Source organism: Botryllus schlosseri, chromosome 1, assembly GCF_051294905.1.
Source record: "Botryllus schlosseri isolate E-star chromosome 1, Bs_hap1, whole genome shotgun sequence".
Taxonomy (NCBI): Eukaryota; Metazoa; Chordata; class Ascidiacea; order Stolidobranchia; family Styelidae; genus Botryllus; species Botryllus schlosseri.
Window position 1 is genome coordinate 20182474 of NC_137236.1, and position 10873 is coordinate 20193346.

A 10873-nucleotide genomic window follows, 5' to 3' on the forward strand; every position below is an offset into this window, starting at 1 on the left:
AGTACACGATACCGAGCGACGACTCGGGGCCACATAATAGCTCAGTACTTGAGTACATATTGACGTTTTAAACGTCGCCAAATGTATCAACTGAGGCAATCAAATGATATAATGATCCCATAAAATCAGTATCTTGCGTCGCTTTGCCAACAATTTCGACCTGATCGGACAATGTATTCGGCGTCTGAGTATTGCCACATGGATATTGAGCAGAGTGTAAAATGGGTTTCTATACTTGCTACCGATATTACCCCATTAACAAGTTATACAGCAGTATAGCCAATACCCCAGTCGCACGGATTTGGTTTTTATGATACAGTATACGTATGTAGTCAAGATTGACCCCGTACGCCTGCTAGATTTTTACATCAGAAGACGATATCAATCTCATTGATTGGTTGAATAAGGATCATTCGCTGACAAAATACAGTGTATTTCGCTCTTAATGTCATGGGATTGCGGGTCAAGCTCACAGCACAGAGACACTAAATATGCACAAACGGAAAGCTGGATATTTTGAGCAAACTTTTGTAACAATACAAGTAAATTTTTTGAGATTGTCAAGGGCATGCTCGTTTAGTGTTGAATGTTTATGCTGCTAGCTCCATGCATAGAGTGGCCCGCAGTTGAAAGTCAATAAATTTGAACCAAAGATGTTATAACGAAGTGAAAATTGCAATATATGAAAAAGGTTCACAGTGCAGAACCTACCAAGGTTCTGTTGTGAACCCGAACCTCAAATTTTCCGAGGTTCACACACAGAACGCGAACGTGAACCTCGCGTTCACACCATCCCTAATCAATATACTCGTCTGGTCCCTTGCAGCAGTTTTACGTTCCTGAGACTAGTAAATTTGAATCAGGTTTATTTGGTGCGGGAACACGTAAAAAAAAGTAAGTGTGGATAATGACGAAAATCCAGTCTTTCTTGTGAAGATCATCGGTCAGCAACTGCCTGAATGAAGAGGGCTTCATCAAACTTCAGCAGCAGTTGAAGGACTGTGCTTTGGGCCATGCTCTTTTGTAGGTTCTTCTATAACAGTGGTTCCCAACGTGGGCGATATCGCCCCCCAGGGGGCGATTTGGCGATCTAGGGGGGCGAAAATGACGAAGGGGGCGATAGGGGGGCGAAAATGGACAAAGGGGGCGACGGGGGGCGAAAATAGCGAAGGGGGCGATAGGGGGGCGATGACGCGTCAAAACGGCTGACCTTTTTTTTTTTTTTTTTTTTTTTTTTTTTTTTTTAGTCAACTCGCCGGTGATTACAGTCTGTATGCCCAATTATCGGTGCACAAAATTTTGGGGGGCGATGATTGGTGTTGACCTTGAAAAGGGGGCGATGGGTCGAAAAAGGTTGGGAACCACTGCTTTAGTGTGTTTATTATGGCTGTGTAGGTTGTATTTCTTTGTAAATGCAGACCAGTTAAAAAGCGGTTTTCTGCGATAAATTACAATGATAGCTGACGAGAGAGAGTGAGCATCGGAGCCACAGGATGATGAGGTTCTCGCTTTACATCCTGGATACTTGTCATTCCATATCGAGCTGTAACCAAATCCAGAAACTCGACATCAAATGCATCAAACGCATCATTGCCACTTGAAACAGGATTAATGCGATCACATGACATTAGTGTAACAGTGATCCAATAATCGTGTCGTGTGTGCAGGAATCACCAACACGTCCTGCTACCTGCATGCTATATTGCCCCGTCTCCCATTGTCCCAGTAATTTACTGATAGTTGTAACCGGGTTACCATTTCGGAAGGTAACAGTTTCAAATTCAAATGTTCAAATTGAGGTATCGTCAAGGATTCACTTTGACGAAGTGACAAACGTTACGTCACTTAACCCTGGATGATAATTCGGAAAGGACAAAAGCTTGCCATACGTGATCCGCGTAAGCAGTGTCTTACAAACTCCCAGAACAAAAGTGGGCCGTGCTACAAGTCAGCAGATCAGGAATCATATTAAGAAATACCGGCCAGTTGTAAATGACCATATAGCAGTCGAAACACCATGGATACCAAAAACAACATGAACAAAACCATTGACTACGCCCCTGAATTCGAGCAGCTCCACTAAGACGAGGCAGTATATATGAGTTTCACTGCCCATTGAGCGCTACACGGGAATATCATCCAGGTTCGCGTTTAAAATTATATCTTTAACAACGTCAAATACAACTCGAATATTTTTCGTGTCCGTCGCGCATGTCGCGTGATGATATATAGCCCCATAATGTTCTGTTCGTGATTGTATAAATTTATCACGAATGAAATTTCGGGCATGCGGCACGCTTCTTCGCTCTCCCATATAGTCAGGGAAATAGTCTGCGAGATCTGTCACCATAATTTTCTCCTCAAACAGATCTTTTTTGTTTAGAAACAATATCACTGAAGTGTTCCTGAAGTATTGATGTCCAATGATTGTCTCGAAAAGGGCTATGCTTTCGGCCAGGCGGTTAACATGTTGAGACTCCGACAGTACCTGATCGTATTCACTTAACGCTGCTAGAAACAATATCGAAGTCACGTCCTCAAAGCAATGAATCCATTTCCGCCTCTCCGATCTTTGGCCCCCAACATCTATCATTCTGAAAATAACAGAATTAAGTTTAAAAGTGTATTCGTATATTCCCGTGGTCGGTACTCTGACACGTAAGATATCTTGCAGCGTCGGTATATAATCAACTGTCCTTATCCTATCAAGGTCGTTGAGGTAATATGCTGCTGAGTCTGACAGTTGATATTCATTCCTTCGGCCATAGCATTCCTGCATTCCTTGATCATTCCACAACGAGTGTATCGCTTCTACGTGGTGAGCAAACTGATCATGTGTTCGAACATCGCGTGTATCCAGAGCGACCAATACATTTGCATGCGAGACATTGTCTGGGTCCGCGTATCTAATCTGCAGAGTGGACATAGCCTGTATCAGATTTTCAACGGCGGCGTAAATGTCGGAATGAATCAAATGTGTAAATTCACAGCGCTCGGTATCACTGTATCCTTTCCCATGAATGATGCGCATTTGTTTGACAAATGTACTTTTTCCACTCTCTCCAGTACCTAGCATAAGTAGTTTAAGTTGTCTTCTGGCTTCATTTTTCGTATCCCGTAATTCATTTTCAATCCTTGAGTTTATCCGTCTCCTCTTCTTTTGTTCTTGCGTTAGACAGCAGATATTCATTCTATTCCAGAATATCTACTAGGCGTTTCGATTGGTCACGTTTATATCTGCCACATGAATATGTTTTAAAGATAGGTGTGATCGCTTGAACTGTTAGCCTATACGCTGTCTCAACTGCACAATGAAACCATTATATGCTGTGATGTTGCATCAGGCAACCCAATCGCCAAAGGCGCTAGTCAGAACTTACTTAATAAATCAATAGGCCTAACACAGGTCGCACGCGTTTTAGTGACAGTTTATGCCAGGGACGGGCAACATACGACCCGCGGAGAGTTTCTAGCCTGAGAGTGAAATTCTATGCTGAAAGTATTGTCAAATTTTATGCGTCTCAAAATGAATCCATGTTTTTCGACCTATGGGAAAGAGGGACATGAAACTACTTGCTCTGTTCGAGTGCACATATATTTCCGACCATGAACGTTAACGAGACAACGCTGCGTTCCAATATAACTGATATTTACATGCAGTCTTTACCAAGGGTTTCTAAATACAACATGCAGTCAGAGTTCAAAGAACTTGTTGTCAACTCTGACCGGCCACAGATGGCCACTTCAACAGCTACTGTTAATAAATTAGTTAAATAGGCTACTGTTTTTGGTCTCTATGCTTTAAACTTAAAGTTTACGTTAAATACGATTTATTCCATATATATAGGTGGGTAAATACGCGACTAATGTATACATACTGTAATCCGGCCCGCCAAGTGCTTCATTTTCCCATATCAGGCCGCCGACCGGAGAAGTTGCCCGCCCCTGGTTTATGCTGTCTGGCATTCTGTAGTGGCCTTGTGCCTAATAGTTAGAGTGTTTTTTTCTTTACGAGTCAAGTCTCAGCCATGACTTTTCTAAAATCTGATTTATCGAATAATATATGTTAAATCCGGACCATGATGCTGACAGGATATTTGACTTTGTGTGGTATTTAGTTGCAATTAAAAAAATGGAAATATTAAAACTATTCCATTCACAGGCAGGCCTAATTATAAATAATAATTATATATCTGAGCTGTACGCCGTTTCACCATGGACCACAATACCACAGAAAACACTAGGTTGAACAAAGCGGAAATCTGGAAATTCTCAAATCGGCACAGTAGCCTATCATTGATAATATTCATCAAATCTAGTGTGATATGGTTATCGTAACAGTGCAAGAGTCAAAATAACCTTCAAGCAATCCTAGCCATTTATGTATTTAAATAGATATCGCATTATTTTCATTGCCGTCATTGATTAAAACAAGATCACAAAGCAATACGGACTGTTGCAGGCGCACGAGAGTCCACGACTACTGTGTTACAGTTAAGGAATATATCATATTTAATATAAACGTCAAGTTTAAAGCGCAGAGACCGAAATCAATGTATTTCAATAACTGTTGACGTCAATCAGACATCTGTGGTCGATCAATATTGTCAACAAGTTCTTTGAAATCTGGCTGCATGTCGGGTGTAGAAACCCTTACCAAAGACTGCACGTGCACGTGAACATCAGTAAGACTCGAACACAGCATTGTCTTGGTAATATTCATGGTTAGAAATGTGCTCGCATATGTATGTGGACCCGAACAGAACAAGTAGTTTCATGACCATCTTTCTCAGGTTGGCAAACTTGATTTCATGCTGTGACGCATAAAATTTGTGAATTCTTTCAGATTAGAATTTCACTTTCACGGTAGAAACTCCCTGCAGGCCGCTCAAAATTCGTTCGCGGGACGGACCCGGCCCGCGGGCCGTATGTTGCCCGCCCCTGCAGTATATAAACTAAATTTATATCCTTTCATTTCTATCCCTTGTAAATTTGTCGGATTACAATAATTAGTTAACGAAATAAACGCAACTTTTCAGGCAGACATCATCATCATTACTTGTATTCAAGACAAATATACACAGCATAGATACGACAGTAAGCTATCGACGGTATCCTATGCCCATCTCATGGCTTCCACTTGGCTTCTATTTTGGCTGTTCTAACTTGAATGTGAACTAGCGATCGGCAAACAGTATTAGGTAACACTTGGAAACATAACGAGTAATTAATCGTCGGCACAACACAAAGTTGATTTCACCTAATGGTGAATAAAGACATATAGAATATCCGTCTTCAGAAGCACTACAAAAGATCACAAGTCATTGCGCTTGAGTAAATATTCAAGAAATATATAGTGGAAACCAAATAAAGACCCAACTTATCCCAATTCCCGGTTCCTTCAATGTTGACATCAACCAAACACACATTGTTTGTGTTCAATGAGATGGCATTATATTGACATTCAAAAGGGCGGGCCGTTAGTCGATTGTCAATTTCCATAGTTTCAAATAGGAAGAGGTTTATTATTCCAAGGCTATGGTATAAGTAGAACTGTTCCTTGTGTGGAGTAAACCCTCTGTCAACTTACTTCGGAATGCCCATCTTGGTATGATGGAATATCTCACAGCAATCTTCAATACACTAGAACCAAATGAGTACAAGATGTCCGTATAATGGATATTTACCGGTAAATGTAACACCACGGCAATATTGAAGTCTTTGAATTGATTATAATGAAGTTGAAATACTCAATTCCGGAAAACTAAATCCATTATTACAATTTTGTCACAGAAAATGATGAACGTTTGGACAATACTTAGAAAACTGGTGTGTATTTCTTGAGCCGGAATGCAGTTTTAAGCTTTAAGATCGCTGTAATTCAAAAGCATCATCAGCGTATCAAGGTTCATTCCCCGGGAGTTTGGCGCTTATCGATAATTCTGCCAGAGTAGGATAATGCATCGTCATCAGTGATGAGCATCGGAGCGGAGTCGGAGTGTATTCGGAGCGGAGTTTTGCCGATTTCGTGAAAGTCGGATTGGAGTCGGAGTTTACTAAAGATATTTTTCGGAGATTTTCGGAGTGTTGTAACTGTTATTCCCGATATCTTTGTACAGGGATATCTAGTCTAGATATCCCTGTCTTTGGGTAGCAAACCAAAACACAGACAGTTGACACCTTGTAAAAATGTAATATGGCGGGTAACATGCAAAAATGATTGCCAATTGCATAAAAATCAGCCATCTGCACTGCAATTGAGGACTGGAGAGTAGACAATACCATAGGGCCAACCATCACATTTATGTAGTAAAACACATTACCAAGTGTACCATGATTGCCACTCTAATGATATGGTTAAAATGGTATGATTGGCCACGAGCTATCTTAACCTAGTGATCTAGCAGGGCATTTTCGTTGAGCAGTGTCTGTAGTGTCCGATGTTTTGGATACTTGACGAGATTGTTCGGAGTATCTCAGAGTCTCGGATTGAGCTCTTCGGAGTCGGAGGGAGTTTTCCTCAGACACTAAAGTTGTCGGAGGGATTCGCAGTCTCGAAAAGCACTATCTGCTCATCACTGATCGTCATACAAGAGTAGTATATTGTTAGGGTACAGTGATGATTATTAACAGGGATATCTAGAACTCCAGATAGCCCTGATCTCCACACTCAAATACGACACAAATAAAAATAACAGCACCACAAGTTATTCTTGTGAGAAAATAGTATATGATGTCCACCATAAATAGGCCATGTCATTGAAATAAATATTCACGTGAAACTATATCACAAGTAGACTAAGTCGATATCTTTTTATTGTCAAAAAATTCAATAATATAGCTAGGGTTGCATTTAAAACAAAAATCAGTTTAAAACAAACATGTTTAAAGCAAGACCCTAATTTAAAACATGTGTTTTATTATTTTTTATGTTTTTTTAAAGCCATGACGTCACGAAGATTCAATTGTGACGTCGTAGTGGGTTGACATTGACAATTTAACATATAGGGTGAAAATAGCTCCTTGGACGAAATACATGTACTATTTCTGTTGAACAGACTATTTTGAGGGTTCCAACCATACCATATCGATAAACGTCGGTAATGTCGGGTTGAAATTGTCCGTAGGCTCATGCCACATGTTTTTTGTAAGGTATTTACACAATTATGGCATAATTTTATAACTTGAGAAAAATTTTTTTTTAAAAAGCTCATTTTTTATGTTTAAAACATGATCAAAACAAAGTGTTTTAAAACGCCGTTTGTTTTAAATGCAACCCTAATTGTAGCGTTAGCTCAAAAATGTGTCCAAATTGTTTACAAAGCAAAATATAGCCCGTTGTCAACATAGTATGAACTATAACGATTACCTGGAATAGGCTGTGATGGAGTGATAATCAAAACACATAAAACATGTGACGTTTATAGTAAGTATTGGCAGTTTGCAGCATCCTCATATCTTATAAGTGTAAGACTCAAAATGATTTGAGGATCGTATGGATGAGTCACACACCTTGGCACGGAGCGGACATAGCAATGAAGTGCCTGGTGTTGTTAGTCCATGCCGATAGAACAGCGACGCTTGCAGCCACTGGTATGGGTGTCATATTGCAGTTGATATTGGTAAGATATCACAAACTAATGGTACGAACGAACTTCGGTAGGATGGGTGTCAGTCTACATTATAGATGGTACATGAGAATAGTCAAGTCGACCCGAAGCTTAATACTAGATTCAGAAACAAATCTATCAGATACTTGATTTTAACCAGCCATAGCACGGAATCGAATGATCGTCTAATTGCGTCCGAAATATAGCAAGTGGTTTAATATGTGATAATTCGTGTACCAAAGTGTGCCGTCGACGAGGCGAATGGGATGAAATCTAATATAAATGACCATTGAATCTAACTCATTTTGTGAGAATATTTCTACAAACTTAGCTATGCTATGTTGAATACTTCACACAATCAAGTAGCGTTCCACATAAAAAAGCAAGCGGGCTCGCAACTTAATACCTAATTGGCGCGGATGGTGTGAACGTGAGGTTCACGTTCGCGTTCTGTCTGTGTGAACCTCAGAAATCAAGAGGTTCACGTTCACAAACGAATCTTGGTAGGTTCTACACTGTTAACCTTTTTCATATCGTACAATTTTCACTTCATTATAGCATCTTTGTATGAAATGTATTGCATGCCAACTACACGCCACTCTATATGCATGGCGGTGGCACCATAAAAAAATCATCACCAAACGAGCATGCACCTGCTTTGTTACAAAAACTTGTTGCCCGAGTTGATAAATTTAGCGACGTTTATAACGTCAATATAGGGTTGGAAGTAGCAATATGACGTCACGTGACGTCATGAGTTTCACATTCGCGTTCACACAGAACCTTTCGAAAAGGTTCGCGTTCACACGATCCTGAACCTTTCAGAGGTTCACACCATTCCTACTAATTGGCTACTGATAAGTGTTTGTGTGTTTCTTGCCTTTCTATGATCTGTCGTTCAATTGTTTTAACGTTCAAGTTCAACAATGATCTGTGCACTGAAAATATGTCAGCCCACCTGTTTCTGAGACGCCATACACCGCTGTCGAATTATTAAACTACAAAAAAGCAAATTTTGCGAAGGCTCAACTCGGGCAATCGTGATTTGTGATAATTCTCCTGATATGCGGGTCTGGGAGGATTACGGCACGTGTTGTGGTCACAGAACGTGAAAGCGCAACTTGAAAGCGCGACTTGAGAGCGTGACGTTCAGCTCTCCGTCGCGAGTGCAGTAGCACCAGCCATGTCGATCTGGATTGCGTGATTGACGCACGTGTAAGAAATAGAATCGAAGTTGGTCGTTGAAGAAGTTAGAATATATGAATTATAAGGAAATTGTTAGGTTTTTTATATAAATTGCAGTCTACGCTATATGTTCGGGGTTTATTGGATCATTTTTAATTTAATTACTAATTAACTCTGGTAAATGCAAGCAAGTTTCTGCCGGCTTATTACTAGTGTGTGCCTTTTCGGGTTGCCGCATCGATTTCTAACGCACTGTCGTCTATACTCCATCGTAGATCACGCCTCTTCAGCAATAGCTAAATTACTGCTACTGGCGTAAACTATTTCCCGTTGGGTGTACAATATATGGATGCATCTATTTATTACGTTATTTTAATGTATTAGCATGTTTCTAGGCCACGGTTGGAGTTGAGCGGGGTTTTGGGATGGTACTTGACTATGCACCATGTCGTTTCGATTACCTCCATTCTTGTACATGTATCACAATTCTAATGGTATTTTGGATCTACAAAAATATTCAAACGCAGTGCTTTTCAACCTGTGTGACGGTTCGCACTTGTGCGAATGAAAAAAATCGAATTGCGAATGACGAAGGTAGTGCGAATGGTGCGAATGAAAATCCGGATCAAGTGCGAACGAAAATCGGGATTATTTGTTAATTTTTTGTCGTAGAATAATTCATATAAACCTATTAGGAAAATTGACTGTCTGTGTAACTTTTATAGTTGCGACGCAATTGTAAAAACCTAATACGACGCAGCACTAATCGTAGCTCTTATAGGTTTAGCGAATTAATATATGCGCACTATAATTATTACGTAACCAGAAGCCTGGTTTGCAATCTGGTGTAGTGGCAGACATAAAGTATATCAGCCCGTCTGGGCCTGCGACAGGCTGAAAAAATGACGTCAAATTAACTCTCTGCTTTCATTCGCTAAACAATCGTCATATTTTCGTATTACCTGTTCGAATAGCGCGAGGCACGAGGATAGTAGTAAATACCATAATTACAGACTCACGTTTGCAAGTTACTGTAACGTAAATTTTTACCCGTTCAAGGGTTATTAAAGTCTGGACCGCAAATGGTATAATTGTGGATCGACACCTTGCCAGAGCTATCTGTTGATATGTGTGTAATATTTGTTGAATTTATTGCAAAATACTGCTATAGTTTTCACATATACAATGTCACTGTGTTGTGTTGTGCGAGACACGCAGAAAATATGGCTTTATCACTAGAATTTATGATACGAATTGTCCGACTGTTTTTTCTCGAAAACATGGTCGAAGACCGTTGGGATGAACTAGTGTAGGGGTGGGCAACGAGCGAGTTCAGGTCTATAAGGCTCATTCATTTCGAGGCTGACCCCTTCTGCGTCGGGCACATGAATACGTAAAGTTTTGGCCAACAAACCGCTGATAAAATGCGGTGCCAAAAACATAAGCGGCGACAAAACCTTAGTCTAAAGATGACCGATGCTAGATGGCCAAGCCTTTCGAGATGGCTTGGTATGCTCCGTTGTCGGCACGGAATAGTCCCGTTCTAGCAATCTGAGTAGACGCAGTAGTACAACTGCGACACGCAGAGGACTTTAATTTGCCCTAATTTGAAATTGCGTGCGTCGGACGTGTTTTGAGAGCTATGTTGGGTAGAATTGTGGTGCGCGCGATCTGTATGTCATACATGCCCGTAAAATCATAGCATACAACCATAACATTAAAATGAATTCCTTTTCATGGGTTAGGCTAGGGTCGCGAGTTGCCACAAAACTCGGATTTTGGTGGTAGTCCAAAAGCTGCTTTACCGTTATTATACTGTTATGAATTCTCAAGTTAGATTGAGCTAAAGAGTCGAACACACAGTGGCACAGTATCATGAGTTTATTTTTTCTTCTCATATACTCGCGAGACAGAATTTGGAGCAACTTATGACGTACAGAGCTCTAATGTGCCTACTCTCTTTCATCGATTTTCATCGTTTGTTCCAAGACATAAGGCCAAATCCTCAACACAAACATGTGGGTTTTTCATTCTTTCGACAAACTGGAGCCTCCGGGGCCTTTGTGTCCGCTCTCAAA

General features: G+C 40.5%; 1 pseudogene; it reads right to left on the reverse strand.

Annotated features, from left to right (window-relative positions):
* Window positions 1-1924: 1924 nt before the first annotated feature.
* LOC145438258 (guanine nucleotide-binding protein G(q) subunit alpha pseudogene) lies at window positions 1925-3687 on the reverse strand (annotated as a pseudogene).
* Between the last annotated feature and the right edge of the window lie 7186 nt (window positions 3688-10873).